The 9,863-nt window shown below is 54.6% G+C and overlaps 1 long non-coding RNA gene across 1 annotated transcript in view; it reads left to right on the plus strand.

The window, feature by feature from the left end:
* Nucleotides 1–9,175, plus strand: part of LOC139235278 (uncharacterized) — a 33,876-nt gene extending 24,701 nt beyond the window's left edge. The window contains exon 3 of the long non-coding RNA XR_011588446.1: nt 9,130–9,175. This is a non-coding gene — a long non-coding RNA (uncharacterized lncRNA). The remainder of the gene's footprint in view (nt 1–9,129) is intronic.
* Nucleotides 9,176–9,863: the final 688 nt, after the last annotated feature.

Below are 9,863 nucleotides of genomic sequence, written 5' to 3' on the forward strand. Positions count from 1 at the left end.
CGCCAATACACCTCAATAAACCAAAAGACAACTCTATAACGGCCCACTGACAGCACCAGTCAACAGTAATGCTGTACATGATATCCTTGGGAGCGGTTTGAGGAGCCGTCATGTGTGAGGGAGAGAATGGTTCTCTCAATTCTCTGCCAAGATAAACGTACGCGGAGTCAGTGGAAATGTATTAGCATGGATCGAGAATTGGCTGGCTAACAGAAAGCAGAGAGTCGGGATAAAGAGGTCCTTTTTGGGTTGGAAATCGGTGGTTAGTGGTGTGCCACAGGGATCGGTGCTGGGACCACAACTGTTTACAATATGCATAGATGACCTGGAAGAGGGGACAGAGTGTAGTGTAACAAAATTTGCAGATGACTCAAAGATTAGTGGGAAAGCGGGTTGTGTAGAGGCTGCAAAGAGATTTAGATCGGTTAAGCGATTGGGCTAAGGTTTGGCAGATGGAATACAATGTCGGAAAATGTGAGGTCATCCACCTTGGGGAAAAAAAACAGTAAAAGGGAATATTATTTGAATGGGGAGAAATTACAACATGCTGCGGTGCAGAGGGACCTGGGGGTCCTTGTGCATGAATCCCAAAAAGTTAGTTTGCAGGTGCAGCAGGTAATCAGGAAGGCGAATGGAATGTTGGCCTTCATTGCGAGAGGGATGGAGTACAAAAGCAGGGAGGTCCTGCTGCAACTGTACAGGGTATTGGTGAGGCCGCACCTGGAGTACTGCGTGCAGTTTTGGTCACCTTACTTAAGGAAGGATATACTGGCTTTGGAGGGGGTACAGAGACGATTCACTCGGCTGATTCCGGAGATGAGGGGGTTACCTTATGATGATAGATTGAACAGACAGGGTCTTTACTCGTTGGAGTTCAGAAGGATGAGGGGTGATCTTATAGAAACATTTAAAATAGACAAGATCGAGGCGGAGAGGTTGTTTCCACTGGTCGGGGAGACTAGAACTAGGGGGCACAGCCTCAAAATACGGGGGAGCCAATTTAAAACCGAGTTGAGAAGGAATTTCTTCACCCAGAGGGTTGTGAATCTGTGGAATTCTCTGCCCAAGGAAGCAGTTGAGGCTAGCTCATTGAATGTATTCAAGTCACAGATAGATAGATTTTTAACCAATAAGGGAATTAAGGGTTAAGGGGAGCGGGCGGGTAAGTGGAGCTGAGTCCACGGCCAGATCAGCCATGATCTCGTTGAATGGTGGAGCAGGCTCGAGGGGCTAGATGGCCTACTCCTGTTCCTAATTCTTATGTTCTTATGTTCAACTGATACCAATGGGCAGCGGTATTCAACATCACGTGATTGGCTGAGCCACTCCCGACTCAACAGCTGTACAACTATTTGAATTAAACGACAAAGTCGAGTGCCCTCGAATTAAAGGGGCGCGAGAACCCAACAATTAACAAGTAAAACTTTGTGATCCATAAAACGGTCAAGTTAAAATTTGGTTGCCGGGGGTGATGATGCACTCCAGTCCCTCCGGCGCCCACCTCTCGTGGAAGGCCGCGAGCGTACCGGTGGACACCGCGTGCTCCATCTCCAGGGACACCCTGGCCCGGATGTAACCGCGGAAGAGAGGCAGGCAGTCGGGGCTGAACAACCCCCTTCACCGCCCGCTGCCTGGACCGGCTGATGGCCCCCTTGGCCAGGCCCAGGAGCAGTCCTACGAGGAGGCCCTCGGACCTACCCGCTCCCCTCCGCACAGGGTGCCTCAACATCTCTAAAACCCTGCGAACATATTCACAGGTGCATACATTACAGGCAGGAAATCTCCGCAGCTCTGGACCTGTTCTTCCCATTGCCGCACTGTCGGAGAGGCGGTACTGAGGGAGCGCCGCACTGTCGGAGAGGCAGTACTGAGGGAGCGCCGCACTGTCGGAGGGGCAGTACTGATGGAGCGCCGCACTGTCGGAGGGGCGGTACTGAGGGAGCGCCGCAATGTCGGAGGGGCAGTACTGAGGGAGCGCCGCAATGTCGGAGGGGCAGTACTGAGGGAGCGCCGCACTGTCGGAGGGGTAGTACTGAGGGAGTGCCGCACTGTCGGAGGGGCAGTACTGAGGGAGCGCCGCACTGTCGGAGGGACAGTACTGAGGGAGCGACGCACTGTCGGAGAGACAGTACTGAGGGAGCGCCGCACTGTCGGAGGGGCAGTACTGAGGGAGAGCCACACTGTCGGAGAGACAGTACTGAGGGAGCGCCGCACTGTCGGAGAGACAGTACTGAGGGAGCGCCGCACTGTCGGAGGAGCAGTACTGAGGGAGCGCCGCACTGTCGGAGAGACAGTACTGAGGGAGCGGCGCCCTGTCGGAGGGGCCGTCTTTCGAACGAAACATAAGAACATAAGAATTAGGAGCAGGAGTCGGCCATTCGGCCCCTCGAGCCTGCTCCGCCATTCAATAAGATCATGGCTGATCTTCGACCCAACTCCACTTTCCCGCCCGATCTCCATATCCCTCGATTCCCCCAGACTGCAAAATTCTCTCTATCTCAGCCTTGAGTATATTCAGAGACTCAGCCTCCACAGCCCTCTGGGGCCAAGAATTCCACAGATTCACAACCCCCTGAGAGAAGAAACTGCTCCTACGTTAAACCGAGGCCCTGTCTGCTCTCTCAGGTGGACGTAAAAGATCCCACGGCCACTATTACGCAGAAGATCAGAGGGGAGTTCTGTCCCCGATCTCCCGGGGGCCAATATTTATCCCTCAACCAACATCACCGAGACAAAAATAGACGATCAGGTCATTTATCACACTGCCCTTTGTGGGATCTTACTGTGTGCAAATTGGCTGACGCATTGTCTACATTACTACAACAACAACTTGTATTTATATAGCACCTTTACCGAAGTGAAACGTCCCAAGGCATTCCACAGGAGTATTCTGAGATAAAAATTTAACACTGAGCCACGTAAGGGGAAATTAGGGCAGGTGACCCAAAGCTTTGGTCACAGAGGTGGGTTTTAAGGAGTGTCTTGAAGGAGGAGAGAGAGGTAGAGAGGCGGAGAGGTTTAGGGAGGGAGTTCCAGAGCTTGGGGCCCAGGCAACAGAAGGCACGGCCACCGATGGTGGAGCGATTATAATCAGGGATGGTCAGGAGGGCAGAATTAGAGGAGCGCAGACATCTCGGGGGTTTGTGGGGCTGGAGGAGATTACAGAGATAGGGAGAGGGCGAGGGCCATGGAGGGATTTGTAAACAAGGCTGAGAATTTTGAAATTGAGGCGTTGCTTAACCGGGAGCCAGTGCAGGTCAGCGAGCACAGGGGGCGATGGGTGAGCGGGACTGGGTGCGAGTTAGGAAACGGGGCAGTGAGCACAGGGGGGTGATGGGTGAGCGGGACTCGGTGCGAGTTAGGACACGGGGCAGCGAGCACAGGGGGTGATGGGTGAGCGGGACTCGGTGCGAGTTAGGACACGGGGCAGCGAGCACAGGGGGTGATGGGTGAGCGGGACTCGGTGCGCGTTAGGACACGGGGCGGCGAGCACAGGGGGTGATGGGTGAGCGGGACTCGGTGCGAGTTAGGACACGGGGCAGTGAGCACAGGGGGTGATGGGTGAGCGGGACTGGGTGCGAGTTAGGACACGGGGGCAGTGAGCACAGGGGGTGATAGGTGAGCGGGACTCGGTGCGAGTTAGGACACGGGGCAGTGAGCACAGGGGGTGATAGGTGAGCGGGACTCGGTGCGAGTTAGGACACGGGGCAGTGAGCACAGGGGGTGATAGGTGAGCGGGACTGGGTGCGAGTTAGGACATGGGGCAGCGAGCACAGGGGGTGATGGGTGAGCGGGACTGGGTGCGAGTTAGGACATGGGGCAGCGAGCACAGCGGGTGATGGGTGAGCGGGACTCGGTGCGAGTTAGGACACGGGGCAGCGAGCACAGGAGGCGATGGGTGAGTGGGACTGGGTGCGAGTTAGGACACGGGGCAGCCGAGTTTTGGATCACCTCTAGTTTACGTCGGGTAGAATGTGGGAGGCCAGCCAGGAGTGCGTGGGGTTGTCAAGTCCGGAGGTAACACAGGCATGAGATAAAACATTGAGACTGAGGAGAAATGAGGGCAGGTGACCAAAAGCTTGGTCACAGAGACAGGTTTTAAGGAGCATCTTGAAGGAGGAGAGAGAGGTCGAGAGGCGGAGAGGTTTAGGGAGGGAGTTCCAGAGCTTGGGGCCCAGGCAGGGGTGGAGACGGGCGATGTTACGGAGGTGGAAACAGGCGGTTTTAGTTATACTGTGGTTATGTGGTGGGAAGCTCATTTCGGGGTCAAATACGACACCTGAGTTGCGAACAGTCTGGTTCAGCCTCAGACAGGAGTTGGGGCGAGGGATGGAGTCAGTGTCCAGGGAACGGAGTTTGTGGCAGGGGACCGAAAACAATGGCTTCGGTCTTCCCGATATTCAATTGGAGAAGATTTCTGCTCATCCAGAACTGGATGTGGGACAGGCAGTCTGACAATTTAGGGACCGTGGAGGGGTGGAGAGAAGCGGGGTGAGGTAGAGCTGGGTGTCGTCAGCGTACATGTGGAAACCGAGGCTGTGTTTTCGGATGATATCGCCATGGGGCGCAACATGGAGATGAGAAATAGGATTAGGGCAGTGACCACATGTCACAATAAAGTGTCTGGTTAGCTGTGAAAGCGCGTTGGGATGCCCTGAGGTGGTGAAAGACTTTTGCTAATGCTAGCACATTATCAGCATCAGTGACGGGGGGCCCTCCTGAACTGCTTTGTCCTAATCGGGGTGGGCTGATGTGATAGTCGCACTGCGGAGACAGGCAGAGGGCGAGCTGGGGGCCAAAGGCCTGAGGGTAGGCCGGAACCTGCTCGGTTACCACCCAAGGGGCAGCCTGGGGCCGTGGCAGCCCGGGTGGAGGGGTGCTGCCTCCCGCTGGTGGATTTCAATACCCTGCGACTGTGGGACAGCAAGGAATACAACACAGTGACTCGTGAGAGGGTTAATCCCCTCCGATAGGGATAGGCTGCCTCGGTGTCTGTAACTGGGGGGAGAGGTGGGTGAGAGGGTTAATCCCCTCCGATAGGGACAGGCTGCCCCAGTGTCTGTAACTGGGGGAGAGGTGGGTGAGAGGGTTAATCCCCTCCGATAGGGACAGACTGCCCCAATGTCTGACTGTAACTGGGGGGAGAGGTGGGTGAGAGGGTTAATCCCCTCCGATAGGGACAGACTGCCCCAGTGTCTGACTGTAACTGGGGGGAGAGGTGGGTGAGAGGGTTAATCCCCTCTGATAGGGACAGGCTGCCCCAATGTCTGACTGTAACTGGGGGAGAGGTGGGTGAGAGGGTTAATCCCCTCCGATAGGGACAGACTGCCCCAGTGTCTGTAACTGGGGAGAGGTGGGTGAGAGGGTTAATCCCCTCCGATAGGGACAGGTTGCCCCAGTGTCTGTAACTGGGGGAGAGGTGGATGAGAGGGTTAATCCCCTCCGATAGGGACAGACTGCCCCAGTGTCTGACTGTAACTGGGGGGAGAGGTGGGTGAGAAGGTTAATCCCCTCCGATAGGGACAGGCTGCCCCAATGTCTGACTGTAACTGGGGGAGAGGTGGGTGAGAGGGTTAATCCCCTCCGATAGGGACAGACTGCCCCGGTGTCTGTAACTGGGGAGAGGTGGGTGAGAGGGTTAATCCCCTCCGATAGGGACAGGTTGCCCCAGTGTCTGTAACTGGGGGAGAGGTGGGTGAGAGGGTTAATCCCCTCCGATAGGAACAGGCTGCCCCAGTGTCTGACTGTAACTGGGGGGAGAGGTGGGTGAGAGGGTTAATCCCCTCCGATCGGAACAGGCTGCCCCAGTGTCTGACTGTAACTGGGGGGAGAGGTGGGTGAGGGGGTTAATCCCCTCCGATAGGGACAGACTGCCCCAGTGTCTGACTGTAACTGGGGGAGAGGTGGGTGAGAGGGTTAACCCCCTCCGATAGGAACAGACTGCCCCGGTGTCTGTAACTGGGGGAGAGGTGGGTGAGAGGGTTAATCCCCTCCGATAGGGACAGACTGCCCCGGTTTTCTGACTGTAACTGGGGGAGAGGTGGGTGAGAGGGTTAATCCCCTCCGATAGGGACAGGCTGGTGAAAGGGTTAATGTTATTCCCAGCAGTTTGATGCAAACAACTATTCCCACATTTGCACATTGGGGACCCCACAACGGCTAGTTGGAATCTCGAACTCTCTTCTCCCAGAATGCTGTTGAGGCTGTCATTGAGAGGGGTCATTGGAAAATTTCAAAACTGATATTAATCATTTATTTGTGCTATGAGGGTATTTGACCCTGAGCTGACCTTCCGACCCTATTTCCTCTCCATCACCAATACCGTCTATTTGCACCTCCGTAACATCGCCCGTCTCTGGCCCTGCCTCAGCTCATCCGCTGCTGAAGCCCTCACCCATGCCTTTGTTGCCTCCAGACTTGACTATTCCAACGCACTCCTGGCTGGCCTCCCACATTCTACCCGACGTAAACCAGAGGTGATCCAAAACTCGGCTGCCCCGTGTCCTAACTCGCACCCAGTCCCGCTCACCCATCACCCCCTGTGCTCACTGCCCTGTGTCCTAACTCGCACCCAGTCCCGCTCACCCATCACCCCCTGTGCTCACTGCCCCGTGTCCTAACTCGCACCGAGCCCCACTCACCCATCACCCACTGTGCTCCCTGCCCCCGTGTCCTAACTCGCACCGAGTCCCGCTCACCCATCACCCCCTGTGCTCGCTGCCCCGTGTCCTAACTCACACCGAGTCCCGCTCACCCATCACCCCCTGTGCTCGCTGCCCCGTGTCCTAACTCGCACCAAGTCCCGCTCACCCATCACCCGCTGTGCTCACTGCCCCGTGTCCTAACTCGCACCAAGTCCCGCTCACCCATCACCCCCTGTGCTCACTGACCCGTGTCCTAACTCGCACCGAGTCCCGCTCACCCATCACCCCCTGTGCTCACTGCCCCCGTGTCCTAACTCGCACCCAGTTCCGCTCACCCATCACCCCCTGTGCTCACTGCCCCGTGTCCTAACTCACACCAAGTCCCGCTCACCCATCACCCCCTGTGCTCGCTGACCTACATTGGCTTCCGGTTAAGCAATGCCTCGATTTCAAAATTCTCATCCTTGTTTACAAATCCCTCCATGGCCCTCGCCCTCTCCCTATCTCTGTAATCTCCTCCAGCCCCACAACCCCCCGAGATGTCTGCGCTCCTCTAATTCTGCCCCCCTGAGCATCCCTGATTATAATCGCTCCACCATCGATGTCCGTGCCTTCTGTTGCCTGGGCCCCAAGCTCTGGAACTCCCTCCCTAAACCTCTCCGCCTCTCGACCTCTCTTTCCTCCTTCAAGACACTCCTTAAAACCGATCTCTTTGACCAAGCTTTTGCTCACCTGTTTATTTGATTATATGCCCCCATGAAGAACCTTGGTATTTGTTTACTTCATTTAAAGGCCCGATATAAATGCAAGTTGTTCGAACATAAGAACATAACAATTAGGAGCAGGAGTCGGCCATTCGGCCCCTCGAGCCTGCTCCGCCATCCAATAAGATCACGGCTGACCTTCGACCTCAACTCCACTTTCCTGCACTGTTCCCATATCCCTCGATTCCCTCAATATCCAAAAATCTATCGATCTCGGCCTTGAATATACTCAAAGACTGAGCCTCCACAGCCCTCTGGGGCAGAGAATTCCAAAGATTCACCCCCCTCTGAGTGAAGACGTTTCTCCTCATCTCAGTCCTAAATGGCCGACCCCTTATCCTGAGACTGTGTGACCCCTGGTTCTAGACTCCCCAGCCCGGGGGGAAACACCCTCCCTGCATCTACCCTGTCAAGCCCTGTGAGAACGTTGTATGTTTCAATGAGATCACCTCTCATTCTTCTAAACTCTAGAGAATATCGTCCCAGTCTGCTCAATCTCTCCTCATAGGACAATCCCCCCATCCCAGGAATCAGTCTGGTGAACCTTCGCTGCACTCCCTCTCTGGCAAGTATATCCTTCCTTAGGTAAGGAGACCCAAACTGTGCACAATACTCCAGGTGTGGTCTCACCAGGGCCCGATATAATCGCAGTAAGACGTCTTTACTCTTAGATCAAATCCCCTTGTAATAAAGGCCCTTCTAAGGGGATGGAGTATAAAAGCAGGGAAGTCTTGCTATAGTTATACAGGGTATTGGTGAGCCCACACCTGGAGTACTGCGTGCAGTTTTGCTCTCCATATTTAAGGAAGGATATACTTGCTTTGGAGGCAGTTCAGAGAAGGTTCACTCGGTTGATTCCGGGGATGAGGCCCTTGCTGCTAAAGGGATCAAGGGGTATGGAGAGAAAGCAGGAATGGGGTACTGAAGTTGCATGATCAGCCATGATCATATTGAATGCTCCTGCACCTATTTTCTATGTTTTTATGAGGGGGTTGACTTATGAGGAAAGGTTGAGAAGGTTGGGCCTCTACTCATTGCAGAGGTGATCTTATCGAAACGTATCAGATTATGAGGGGGCTTGACAAGGTGGATGCAGAGAGGATGTTCCCACTGATGGGGGAGACTAGAACTAGGGGGCATGGTCTTAGAATAAGGGGCCGCCCATTTAAAACTGAGAAGAGGAGAAATTTCTTCTCTCAGAGGGTTGTAAATCTGTGGAATTCTCTGCCCCAGAGAGCTGTGGAGGCTGGGTCATTGAATATATTTAAGGTGGAGATAGACAGATGTTTGAGCGATAAGGGAGTGAAGGGTTATGGGGAGCGGGCGGGGAAGTGGAGCTGAGTCCATGATCGGACCAGCCATGATCTTATTGAATGGCAGAGCAGGCTCGAGGGGCCGAATGGCCTACTCCTGCTCCTATTTCTTATGTTCTTTACACACCATTTGCTTTCTCGGAATCAAGGCGAGTACAGGGAGTTCAGTTACAGCTCGACTGTGATCTCATTGAATGGCTTGAGGGTCTGAATGGCCTTCCCTTGTTCCCAAGATCGCTGGTAGCTCTGTCCTGTTTGACGCTGCGTGTTTCCTGCCGGGGGAGGGGGGCGGGGGGGGGGGAGCGAGCGGTGAGTGTGGCGGAGATCGGCAGGTCGGGGTCTGGGAGGTCGCGGGGTCACCGGACTGGAACTGACCACCTTCTCTCTGTGCTCTGCTTGTTTTTACAGGAAGCTGCCATTGCTGCGGCTATTCTGCTGGACCAGGGCCAGGTGAGTTTACCTCCTCCGCGCAATCCTAAACGTCCAGCCAGGCCCAGGTCAGGAAGCCACTTTCTCCACCGCGTGGAGATCTGGAACTCTTTTTATCAGGACATAAGGAGCAGGAGTCGGCCATTCGGCCCCTCGAGCCTGCTCCGCCATTCAATACGATCGTGGCTGATCCGATCATGGACTCAGCTCCACTTCCCCGCCCGCTCCCCATAACCCTTCACTCCCTTATCGCTCAAAAATCTGTCTATCTCCACCTTAAATACATTCAATGACCCAGCCTCCACAGCTCTCTGGGGCAGAGAATTCCACAGATTTATAACCCTCTGAGAGAAGAAATTCCTCCTCATCTCAGTTTTAAATGGGCGGCCCCTTATTCTGAGACTATGCCCCCTAGTTTTAGTTTCCCCCATGAGGGGAAACATCCTCTCTGCATCTACCTTGACGAGCCCCCTCATTATCTTATACGTTTCAATAAGATCACCTCTTATTCTTCTGAACGCCAATGAGTAGAGGCCCAACCTGCTCAACCTTTCTTCATAAGACAACCCCCCTCATCCCCGGAATCAACCCAGTGAACCTTCTCTGAACAGCCTCCAAAGCAAGTCTATCCTTCCTTAAATACGGAGACCAAAACTGTACGCAGTACTCCAGGTGTGGCCTCACCAATACCCTGTACAGTTGTAGCAGGACTT

Source organism: Pristiophorus japonicus, chromosome 23, assembly GCF_044704955.1.
Source record: "Pristiophorus japonicus isolate sPriJap1 chromosome 23, sPriJap1.hap1, whole genome shotgun sequence".
Taxonomy (NCBI): Eukaryota; Metazoa; Chordata; class Chondrichthyes; family Pristiophoridae; genus Pristiophorus; species Pristiophorus japonicus.